Source organism: Schistocerca serialis, chromosome 8 (assembly GCF_023864345.2).
Source record: "Schistocerca serialis cubense isolate TAMUIC-IGC-003099 chromosome 8, iqSchSeri2.2, whole genome shotgun sequence".
Classification (NCBI taxonomy): domain Eukaryota; kingdom Metazoa; phylum Arthropoda; class Insecta; order Orthoptera; family Acrididae; genus Schistocerca; species Schistocerca serialis.
The window spans coordinates 528,425,440-528,438,896 of NC_064645.1; positions in this window are offsets into that span (position 1 = coordinate 528,425,440).

Sequence of the window (13,457 nt, forward strand, 5' to 3'; positions counted from 1 at the left end):
AAATAGACGACAGGGGGATAGAGAAACAATTAAAATCGCTCAAAAGAGGAAAGGCCGCTGGACCTGATGGGATACCAGTTCCATTTTACACAGAGTATGCGAAGGAACTTGCCCCCCTTCTTGCAGCGGTGTACCGTAGGTCTCTAGAAGAGCGTAGCGTTTTCAAGAAGGGACGTCGAACAGATGCGCAGAACTATAGACCTATATCTCTAACGTCTATCAGTTTTAGAATTTTGGAACACGTATTATGTTCGAGTATAATGACTTTTCTGGAGACTGGAAATCTACTCTCTAAGAATCAGCATGGGTTTCGAAAAAGACGATCGTGTGAAACCCAGCTGGTGATATTCGTCCACGGGACTCAGAGGGCCATAGACAAGGGTTCCCAGGTAGATGCCGTGTTTCTTGACTTCCGCAAGGCGTTCGATACAGTTCCCCACAGTCGTTTAATGAACAAAGTAAGAGCATATGGACTATCAGACCGATTGTGTGATTAGATTGAAGAGTTCATAGATAACAGAACGCAGCATGTCATTCTCAACGGAGATAAGTCTTCCGAAGTAAGAGTGATATCAGGTGTGCCGCAGGGGAGTGTCGAAGGACCGTTGCTATTCACAATATACATAAATGACCTGATGGATGACATCGGAAGTTCACTGGGGTTTTCTGCAGATGATGCTGTGGTATATCGAGAGGTTGTAACAATGGAAAATTGTACTGAAATGCAGGAGGTTCTGCAGCGAATTGACGCATGGTGCAGGGAATGGCAATTGAATCTCAATGTAGACAAGTGTAATGTGCTACGAATACATAGAAAGGAGGATCCCTTATCATTTGGCTACAATGTAGCAGGTCAGCAAGTGGAAGCAATTAATTCCACAAATTATCTGGGAGTAGGCATTAGGAGTGATTTAAAATGGAATGATCATATAAAGTTGATCGTCGTTAAAGCAGATGTCAGACTGAGATTCAATGGAAGAATCCTAAGGAAATACAATCCGAAAACAAACGAAGTAGGTTACAGTATGCTTGTTCGCCCACTGCTTGAATACTGCCCACCAGTTTGGGATCCGTAACAGAGAGGGTTGATAGAAAAGATAGAGAGGATCCAACGGAGAGCAGCGCGCTTCGTTACAGGATTATTTAGTAATCGCGAAAGCGTTACGGTGATGATAGATAAACTCCAGTGTAAGATTTTGCAGGAGAGACGCTCAGTAGCTCGGTACGGGCTTCTGTTGAAATTTCGAGATCATCCCTTCACCGAGGAGTCAAGCAGTATATTGCTCCTACTTGTATCTCGCGAAGAGACCATGAGGATAAAATCAGAGAGATTAGAGCGAACACAGAGGCATACCGACAATCCTTCTTTCCACGAACAATACGAGACTGGAATAGAAGGAAGAACCGATAGAGGTACTCAAGGTACTCTCCGCCACACACCGTCAGGTGGCTTGCGGCGTATGGATGTAGATGTAGAAGGAGATACCCTCCGACTTTCGAAAAAATAACAACCACACAATTTCGAAGACTTCAAGAGGTGACAAATGCGAGAATTACCGCTCAATCAGCTTAACAGCTGATGCACCCACATTTCTGACAAGAAAATATACAGAAGAATGGAAAAGAAAACTGAGGATGTGTTTCATGACGGTTAGTTTGACTTTAGGAAACATAAAAGCACTACAGAGATAGTTTGGCCGTTGCTGTTGATATTGAAAGCAAGACTAAGGAAACAGCAAAATACTTTCATAGGTTTTCAGCGTGGAAAAAGCGTTCGACAATATAAAACGCCGCAAGAAGTTAGACAGTTAGAGAAAAGTAGGTCTAATACACAAAGAAACACGGGTAATGTACCATATGTGGAAGTGCCAGGAGGAAAAATTAGAAGTGGAAGAGCAAAAACGAAGGGTTCGGATTAAAAAGGGTGTAAGACTGTTCAATCTATGCATCGCAGTACCAGTGATAGAAATAAAAGAAAGGTACTGTAGTGGAATGAGAATTCAGTGTGAATGGATATCAGTGGAAAAAGTTTATGATAATGTCCGTTTGGACCACATCATAGTATGGCAGTGAAAGACTGACTGTGGTAAAACCGTAATGGAAGAGGACAGAAGCATTCTAGATGTGGTGCAACAGAAGATTGTTGAAAATTAGAGACGTGAATAATTTTCCACAGAATCAGGGAGGAAAGAAATTAATGCAAAACACTGAGGAGAAGAAGAAGGGTTAGGTTGGTAGGATGTCTGTTAAGATATCTTGGAGTAACTTTTACGATACTGCAGTGAGCTGTAGTAGATAGAACTGTGGAGGTAGACATAGATTGCAAAGCACCAAGAAAAGGATGGAGGACATAGGTTGTAAGATGTATCCGTGGTGGGCTCCATGAAACCAGTCAGAAGACTGATGGATAAAGAAAAAAAAAGAAAAAAAAATGTCATGACACAACTTACCAACTGTTGCATGGTTTCTTTGTCTTCATTTTCATCATATTTGGTCTTAAAATTCTTCTTAAAACGATAGAGAAAAAGGGTGAGTGCTTGAAGAAATACGAAATTCGAAGAAATAAGAATCGCCCTAGTGTAGATGCACCTTGTTGGGACAGTTTGTGTCTCTTTTTCCTTCTCTAGGCAACTTCTCTATTTGTAGTAATTGTGAAACGTGCCTATTCGTTTCCAGTTACTAATGGTTGTGGATGCTCAATACATTTTGCTCATTCGAGTTATGAAAGGGATTAGGAAAACCAACCTTCGCGTCTTCCATCGAATCGTATGCTGTTCCATATCTGTCGTCCACATTGACTTACGGAGTAATTATGAGCCTAACAATGAGGGAAAGCTTTGGGCACAGGATCGAAGTTATCGTAGACAAGTGGATGAGATTACACATGTAAGTTTTTCCGTCTAATGAACAAACCAGTTGCAAAGAAAACATTAATATGAAAACAGTGCTGTAAATGCAACAATGCATATTTGTACCAAAAGAAATTATTGGAAAGGAACCTAGGTAAAACAATGCCGTCTTAAAGGCTGGTTTCTCAGTGTAATGCTGGGTTACTTACAATACAGAATTCTCAGAAAGTGACAGTGAGTTCTCTATGTGTCAACAACCTTCTTTCATTATTATTAAACTAAATGTTTCATCCTCTACCCCCCTCCCCTCCCAACAGGTACGACACCACATATACTAGGCCATGAATTAATGGTTAATTTGGTAATTGAAGGAAGTGGGTCATAATTACTCACTGGACATATGATTCTCTTCAGAGTATTACATGGAGTCACACAAACAATGGTCGAACGAACAATGGTATTTCAAGATCCAATGAAATATTTCCCTCTCAGTAAATCGAGACGCTAACTGAAATTAACGGTATACTTCACAATGCATAAATGGCAGCGAAATTACCACATTTCATCTACGTCTACGTGCATACTGTGACGCTGCGTGGTGACACGGAGTGACGGTGTCTGAACTTCCCGCCCCCGCTGGCAGCTGAGAAGAGCGAGCCGCCTGAGAGCCGCGGTTTCCCGCCAGCAGCGAAAGAGGGTGATGTGGTGGATGACGAGAGGCAATTGGGCGCTCGGCGAGGAGGACCTGATGGGGATTCTGGTCGTTGTCCTGGAAGGAACAAACAAACGGGCTCTGCACACTGACGAGAGACGAACGGGAGACTTGCGCGTACATGGCTGTGGTCGTCCAGGTTGTGCACATGCGATGGCAAATGTTCGGTACAGAGGATAGGGCACAATGACGTTGGACTGAAAAGTATCATCTGCTGCAGACAGTGTTCTGCTCGTTTGGGATGAAGTATTGTGTCTGCTGTAAGCAATCTCCCTTGGGTACAACTTTGTAAATGTGTCTGAACATTTTATATTAGGCACTGAGGGTTTCGTGAATACGGTGTATACTGGTGAAACGGTCTGTTGCGGTAATTAAAGTGTTCTGAGCTTGTAAGGCTTTCCTGTCTCTGGTCCTGCGCGGTGCTTCTGTATTTACAAGCGTGAAAAAAAGGAAACTTGCACTGCATTGAAAATAAAAGCGAAGCCTTTACGATACTTGTCGGTAGTGCCGAGGCTGTCATTTGACTGTCGGAAACTGTCAACAACTGTGTTAACTGGTTAGGTTGTTATTCTAATTGAGCTTTCTAGTTAAGTTATCGAGCTTTTGTGGTCTAGTCATGTGTCAGTTACTGACTACTTGTAGTAGTTTGTCCTTTGGCGTATGGTAAGTAAGAAGTTATGTTTGTACAAGTGTTTGTGTCCTTGATGGTTGGGTGGAGTTAAACACGATAACCTGTGTTACTACTATTGTATAATTCCCCCATGGAGAGGTATGATCAAGGAAATTGTGTTTTTTCGTGCTCCTGACACATGACTTGTCTTGGTCTTACATGATGCGTTTGTTGTTGGGCCGACCAGCAGTTAGGGTGTAATTAGAAACATTTGCTCAGGTCCCTGTGCTGGTGACGAATGAAATTCAGATAAATTCATTTGTGCCTTAGTCCTTTGTAACCTTTTTTTCCCTGCTAGTTTTGGTAACATCGCAGCAGTTCTAAATCTGAAATGTCGAGTGCGTATTTGTGTTAAATTTTTTAGTATTTGGAGCCACTTGTTACAGGATTCCGAAAAATGTGTGATGTTTAGTTGTCAAGATACGTTGAAATTTTTCTAAGGAAAGCTGTTGGGTATCAGGTAGTATGCAACAGGCACTAAGCTGCGACTTTGTGACGTATCTTGTAATATTCTAGCAAATGATGCCTGATGTTGCTGAGTTCTAGAGCCTGTTGGTTACTGAGAAGGAAAAGGAATGAATGATATTACGTTGGTATTCTTGATATTCATTAATATTAGAAATTTTATCTTTATTTTTAAATTGTTGCGACTTTTGTAATTTGATGTACTAAGAAGGAAAACAAGTGATTGATATTTAAGTGCTATCCTCGATTCTCATTGACATCATGTATTTTATTTCTTATTTTTAAATTATTGCAACTACTTCTAATTTGGTGTTAGTAACAGTACAGCCGGGCAGTGTGGCCGAGCGGTACTGGGCCCTTCAGTCTGGAACCGCGCGACTGCTACTTACCCAGGTTCGAATCCTGCCTCGGGCATGGATGTGTGTGATGTCCTGAGGTTAGTTAGGTTTAAGTAGTTCTAAGTTCTAGGGGACTAATGACTTCAGATGTTAAGTCCCAACGTGCTCAGAGCCATTTGAACCATTTTGTAATAGCGTATTCTATCTGAGTAGCACGCCTTCCTGGAAGGCAATGTTGTCAAAAGAAAATCAATGAAAACTGTGTGAGCATGTGTTCTCTCAACTCAGCATCACTCACTCCCAATGCAACCCTGTCCTACGTATACGTACTCCCAAACTACTATACGGCACTCGCTGGCGGTTACCTTGTACCGCTAATACTCATTCCCTTTCCTGTTCCACTCGAAAGTTGGGAAAAACAGTTTTCTGTATGCGTCGATATGAGACCTCATTTCCCTTGTTTTCACGGTCACTAAGCGAGATTTACGTTGACGGCTGCAGAATCGATCTATAGGCTGTCTCCATTGGCGGTTGTCTGATCTTCAACACAAATATTTCTCTAAAAGATGTTGTCTTCCATCAAGACGTCCTAATTTGAATTAACGTAGAGATTCCGGAGTACTCGAGCATAGATCGAACCTGCCAATAACAAATCTAGCAGCATGCTTCTGAATTGCTTTGATGAGTTCCTTTAATTAGAACTGATGGGGATTCTGAACAATAGACCACTACTTAAGAATGAGTCTCTCTTAGACAGAGTGTTACAAAATGGTACGGCCAAACTTTCAGGAAACATTCCTCATACACAAATAAAGAAAAGATGTTAAGTGGACATGTGTCCGGAAACGCTTACTTTCCATCTTAGAGCTCATTTTAGTTTCGTTAGTATGTACTGTACGTCCTCGATTCATCGCCAGTTGGCCCAATTGAAGGAAGGCAATGTTGACTTCGGTGCTTGTGTTGACATGCGACTCATTGCTCTACAGTACTAGCATCAAGAACATCAGTACGTAGCATCAAGGTTAGTGTTAATCACGAACGTGGTTTTGCAGTCAGTGCAATGTTTACAAATGCGGAGTTGGCAGATGCCCATTTGATGTATGGATTAGCACGGGGCAATAGCCGTGGCGCGGTACATTTGCATCGAGACAGATTTCCAGAACGAAGGTATCCTGACAGGAAGACGTTCGAAGCAATTGATCGGCGTCTTAGAGAGCACGGAACATTCCAGCCAATGACTCGCGACTGGGGAAGACCTAGAACGACGAGGACACCTGCAATGGACGAGGCAATTCTTCGTGCAGTTGACGATAACCCTAATGTCAGCGTCAGAGAAGCTGCTGCTGTACAAGGTAACGTTGACCACGTCACTGTATGTAGAGTGCTATGGGAGAACCTGTTGTTTCCGTACCATGTACAGCGTCTGCAGGCACTATCAGCAGCTGACTGGCCTCCACGGGTACACTTCTGCGAATGGTTCATCCAATAATGTGTCAATCCTCATTTCAGTGCAAATGTTCTCTTTACAGATGAGGCTTCATTCCAACGTGATCGAATTGTAAATTTTCACAATCAACATGTGTGGGCTGACGAGAATCCACACGAAATTGTGCAATCACGTCATCAACACAGATTTTCTGTGAATGTTTGGCCAGGCATTGTTGGTGATGTCTTGATTTAGCCCCATGTCCTTCCACCTACGCACAATGAAGCACGTTATCATGATATCATGCGGGATACTCTACCTATTCTGCTAGAACATGTGCCTTTAGAAGTACGACACAACATGTGGTTCATGTACGATGGAGCTCCTGTACATTTCAGTCGAAGTGTTCGTACGCTTGTCAACAACAGATTCGGTGACCGATGGATTGGTAGAGGCGGACCAACTCCATGGCCTCCACGCTCTCCTGACCTCAACCCTCTTGACTTTCATTTAGGGGGGCCATTTGAAAGCTCTTGTCTACACAGCCCCGGTACCAAGTGAAGAGACTCTTCGTGCTCGTATTGTGACGGCTGTGATACAATACGCCGTTCTCCATTGCTGCATCAGCGCATCAGGGATCCCATGCGAAGGAGGGTGGATGCATCTATCCTCGCTAACGGAGGACATTTTGATCATTTCCCGTAACAAAGTGTTTGAAGTCAAGCTGGTACGTTCTCTTGCTGTGTGCTTCCATTCCATGATTAATGTGATTTGAAGAGAAGTAATAAAATGAGCTCTAACATGGAAAGTAAGCATTTCCGGACACATGTCTACATAGCATATTTTCTTTCTTTGTGTGTGAGGAATGTTTCCTGAAAGTTTGGCCATACCTTTTGTAACACCCTGTATATGTGAATCCACTTACTTTGTGCTCTTTTCTCCTCTACCTGAAAAAGCAGAAGGAGAAGAAGAAACTAAGTGAACCTTCTCGAGTTGATAAGGCATTTTATTTCAGTGACTGCAAAATCACCTCAGATTTACAAAGAAATTGGCAGTACGATCCTGCTTGTCAGTATGACGTGGCACTTCCTCAGGTCTGGATGTACGCACTTACGCTTTTGGGCATGGTTCAAAAGGGCGTTGTATCTTCTCCCGAGATAAGCTGGATCATAACTGTTGTTCTTAATATACGGATACTGGAAGCGGGACGGAGTTGACATCTGAGCCGGTATGACGTATGTTCAACCAGTGACAGGTCTAGCGATCTTGTTCGTCACGGGAGTATCTCGGTATATCGCAGAGAGGTCATAGTCTCCTGCCATTTATCGACGAGTATTGTCCTGTTGAAAAATGGCACCACAATTCTGTCACTTGAGTCGTAAGAGCTCGTCACGTACCGTTATTCCATCAGAGTCGTCTCCGCCACAATTAGCTGTGACCTGAAGTCATAATCGATGACACTCTACACCATAACGCCAGAAGTAACACCGCCGTATCTCTCCAGAGCACTAGAATAATGGGGTCTCTCAGCACGGGGCTTTTAACGGCAGCCTATGCATGAGATATTGATTCTCTAGTCCAGCTTGGGCTCCGACCAGTAGTTTGCGTTAACATGAAACTGTTGTGGAACTGTGGAAGATCATTACTTCTTCTGGAAGGGAAGGCACAAATGGGAAGGGATTAAAATTTTCTTGGTGGACAATATGACAATTCTCTCTCGTGGTGGAACCTTGACGACCAGTATGCATAGCATTACGTTCCCATTCAGTCCAACATTTAACCGGGATCACATCTGAATGTCCTAAAAATACGGATATTTGGTGATTTGAGCAGCCACGACGAGCCATGTGGCGCAGTGGTTAACCCGCTGGACTCGCAGTCGGAAAGACGACGGGTCAAATCCTCCTCCAGGCATCTACTTTTAGTTGTTACGTGATTTCCCTAGAACACTCCCGGCAAATGGCGGGATGGTTCATTTGGAAAAGGCATGGCGAATTTCCTTCCCCATGCTTAAAAGAACAACTCGTCTTTAATAACTGCACTGTCGACAGGATGTTAAACTCTGGTCTCCCTTCCTTCTTTTCTTCGACCAGCTGGTTAAATGGCGACCCGCAGAGGGGTCCCTTTCCTACTCTGTCAGGTGCTGATAACGATGTCGTAGACGTCTATGCGCTATCTCCGCGTACATCACAGTGTCCGCATTATCTGACGCAGTAACCCCGTTGTGTATTCTACCAGACCTGGTAACGGCACTAAACATGAACAAATCTAATGCACTTGTAACACCGAAAAGCAGATAACATCCATTCGGCACCATTCAAACATTTTCGGCGTTTAATATCCATTCATAACTTGTACCGTATTTCTCATTCTGAAGGTATATTACAGAAACTATACTTAATAAGTAATCGTGGTAACAGTGTATTTATCTCTGACTGTATACAATTGATTGTCATTATAATGAAAATATTATAAATTGGTGGGTAATGGAGAAGGGAACTTCATTTGAAAGTATAGATAGCAACAACGAAATGACAGTAGCTGTGCAGTTGTTTATTTTCGCGTATGGAGAGTCTCTGTCGCGTTGCGAACAAAGAGGAAGCAGAGCAGCTTGAGTCATAAAAGAATGCGGAAGTGTTTGTTGGACGCTCCCGCAGAAACGGTGTGCAGCTATGCTCACAGACGCGAGTGAGTCATTAACCCTCGAGTATCGAGTTCATGGTAGGAGTGGACAGCTGGAGGAATCTGCAATTTCAGCTATCGCCTGTCCCATAATTATCCGTGGCCCTAGAGACGAGTCGGCGTTCTCATCGAACAGCAGCAGCAGCAACAAAGGCAGGTCAGCATTGTCGTCGGCTACATTCTTCGTCGTCCACACAGGTACAACATCGTAAGACTCTGAAAAATTAAACTTGCATAGGTATTAATTGCAACATTTCACTCAGTATGGCTAACCTGAATAATAACCTGCAATAGTTAAAACTTGTAGAGCACCTGTGTTGTCATTGTCCTCGGACATTATTACCAAGCAGGGAACATTTCCCTTTCCATGCAATCGCTGAGTGTCGTAACAATAAAAAAAATGTTGAATTATTTACTGCCAGTTTTGTGTCTTTGCTAATAACCAGTTTCATTATAAGTTTTGTGCCTCAATAACTGTTCATTCATGTATTGCATGACACAAGCTACTTAAAGTAAAGTAAAATTTCACTGGCAAGACTGGTAACTAAAGATACTAAACATACAAATAAATAGGGCGCAACTTCATTTATTCTGTGTTTAGCCTTCTGCTGGCTTTGTATTAATTTTATTTTAAAAGTAAAATCAGTTGCTCATTTGCTTACCTTCAGTTGAATCTTTGAATAAACTAAACTGGTTGCCTTTTTCTAAATTTTCAATTACGTTACACCGATGTTACTGAAAGTAAATATTTTTTGCATAACGGAGTTTAAATTAAGCCAGTCACTCATTTAACCAGTAACTCTATTTAATTTTATTTCCAAAATTTGGTATTTCAGAATAGGTAACTGCATACTCAGTGCTTACTGATACATTTATTTTCTCGTGAATTGTTGTGCTGTGGAGAATTGTGACAACCCTATATTACTTAAATTTCTTCGACATTACCTTTCTTAAGATTTTGCAGATTCATTGCCCTAGTGGGCTTGTTACCTTTTCATTATCCCCTTTTTGCTAATTAGTGTTTTCTTTGTATTATCAGTGTATTTTGTAGTAAATATTACTTGAGAGATGGCACTATATTCCACCCTTTGGAAAATTAACATCAGTATTTAGCTTAAGTTTAGAACAGGTTATTCCTTCAGAAGAGTCTGTTGTGAATTTTCCTCCAACTAATTGGTCTTATGTTTTTCGGCAACAATAGCCTTACTCACTGCAAAATTTCATTAGGCATATGCGATCGTGGTCAGTTGTCTCGCAATCTGGTAGGCCAACTTGGAAGGGGCGATTACACATTATGATTCCAGAATGAGATTTTCACTCTGCAGCGGAGTGTGCGCTGATATGAAATATGAAACTTCCTGGCAGATTAAAAATGTGTGCCCGACCGAGACTCGAACTCGAGACCTTTGCTTTTCGCGGGCAAGGGCTCCACCATCGGAGCTACCGAAGCACGACTCACGCCCGGTACTCACAGCTTTACTTCTGCCAGTATCTCATCTCCTACCGCCCAAACTTTACAGAAGCTCTCCTTGCCCGCGAAAGGCAAAGGTCCCGAGTTCGAGTCTCGGTCGGGCACACAGTTTTAATCTGCCAGGAAGTTTCTTACACATTATGACGGTTATCCTACCTCTCACAGACAATTGCAGCTCATCGTTTACATACCCATTGTTCAAGTGTACGTCTGCAAATTTACATTGACCTCCGACCATGTCTTCTGGATGCTACGCTTGTTTTGTCAGGCAATGTGCTGTTTTTGTCCGGGGGCAGTGGCGAATATAATAGACACAATTATATTGATATCGCAAGTATGTCCTCTGAAGTGGAAAATCCTCAGCAATAATGTTGTGTTTACGAAGGACGTAACAGAGTTTATGTTAGTGTATTTGGTGCAGAGAAAGGCCCTTAGCCGGCGGAGAGCTGCCTGTGAACGTCCGCATTATGTAGCTGAGAGCGTTACTCGCGAACTGTTTAACCAGACGGCCACACAGTACACAGCTCGCACGTTCAACGCGCCTGGCGTATCTCGCTCTGGCAGGTGGTGGTGAGTCTCCCCCGTTGTTGTCCGCTGTTCTCCCTCCACGCACAGCCCCGCCAGTGGTCCATGCTCCCAGAACAGCGCTTGTTATCGTATGCACAACACGGCGTGCGCTGAAGCAGATCCCGGCACTCTGCGTTTGCCGCTGACCACATAATTAGTGCTGTTATAAACCAATGAATCGCTGGCCGCATGCTGGCAATTTCGTCTTGATTATCCTATTTATGTAGCCTCAGTTCCATCTGTTCACAGGCTTTTAGGCACAAAATACTCCATGCACGATTCTACGACCCTGCAAAACATTAGTGGAATACTCATCTGACAGTTCCCCAAGGACGGTGTAAAAGATGGTAATAGATGTTTATTTTTCATTCAAATTACACTGCGTAAAACATCTTCAGAACTGGTCACTGTGAAGGTTGACTGCAGAGGAGGGGGCAGGAGAGCGGGAAGAGTTAATTTTATACCCCTACGTAATCTTGGACATTTTAAGCCATCTCAAGGGCGTAAACCTATAGTGATTTCACAAATCTTAATCATTCAGATATGACTATAGGATAAACTGGCACCGGCACCCGAAACTTTATACAACGTCCTACAAGTATTACAACTGGAAGAATATCTTTGTTGTTTAGTTGCCCTAGTTTTTCTTGTACGCAAAAACTCTCCATGGTAAGGATCACGATAAAACTTGGTCGGAGCACGTTACATCAGTCATATACTTCCTCCTCTTCATTAATCATTTCATTATCTGTGTTTTCCACAGCAAATTAGCGAATAGCGTCTCTGACTTTAATATCATGTTTACAAAATTCCTATCAAAATTAAAATCATTACCACTGTTTTCACAAGACGCACTATTATGAGGTCATTTAAATGATACTTATCTCCGAGCTATTACATGTAATACCAGCAACAGTTCTCTAGTGACTGATCGCAATATGTCGTTTGTATCCAAATCCAGCACTAAAATTTTGCTCTCCTAGTTCATCAAACCAGGGATTTTCCCGTTACTTTGGCGTTCTTGCAACGGTCGTCATTTTCACTCTCACTTCGTCGTTTGACCATCCTCGACCGCTATAGTACTTTTAGTAGCTTCGTCTGTCAGGTCACTTGCCCTGCAACATCCCTTCGTCAGCTGCCCCATCTGTTAAGCGCTTCTACTGACGTTACCACATCTTTTGTCCTCCCACGACGTAATATCGTCCAACATCGTATTATGTGCTTTTTCCTCTCTAACCACAACAATAGCACGGAGTTCCTTCCACTTCCAGCATGGAGACTCTCCACTCTGCTGGCTTGTCACCTTCTCCATCACCATACGCGTCAACATAAACTGCACTAAGAGCTCGTGCAACGAAAATAAGATCTACTTGACCAGCAGAAACATCGAGATCAGCATCGGACATTGAACCAACATAATTTGTCCCAACATCAACTGCAGCAGCCATAGCATCTTGTGACTTACCGAATAATGGACACTGTAAGACGGTAACATCTTCATGACGTTCTGCTCCATTACAAAACATACTCAGCACTGTCTCTCAATATTATCACTCTCTAAGCACTAAAAAATCAGACGTGTTACAGTTAGAAAATGTCTACTCCTGTCCCTTAGACAAATAAATCATGAAATACAGCGACTGTTCGATTCCCCTTAAGCTTACACCTTGGCATGAGAGCAGTACGGAATAAATTTCTTTAGTACATGATTGCCTAAAGAAGAATAGTCCTCTAATTGGTTTGATATGGCTGGGCACGAATTTCTTTCTTGTGCCTGCTACTTCTTTTCAGAGTAACACTCGTAACCTACGTCCTTAATTACTCGTATTTACTGGATGTGTTTCAATCTTTGTCTTCATCTACATCTCTCTCTAGTGCCATGGAAATTATTCCCTGATGAATTAAGAAATGGCCTGGCAAGTGTTTTCAGTGTTTCTTTCTTCGCCGACTGTGCAGAGAAACTCCTCATCCCTTACCATATCACTCCACCTAATTCTCAACATCTTTCCAAAAAGCCACTTTCCAAACGCTTTGATTATCTTCTTTTCCGGTTTTCTCATTGTCCATGATTCATTACATACAATGCTGTGCTCCAAACGTACATTCTCAGAAATTTCTTCCTCAAATTAAGGCCTGTGTTTTACAGGCCTGTGTTTTACAGGTCTGTGTTTTACAGGAATGCCAACTCCGCCTCTGCCAATCTCCTTTTCAGATCTTGAATTTTTGTCGGTCGTGTGTTACTTTGCTTCCAAGGTGGCAGAAATACGCCTCTTCCTC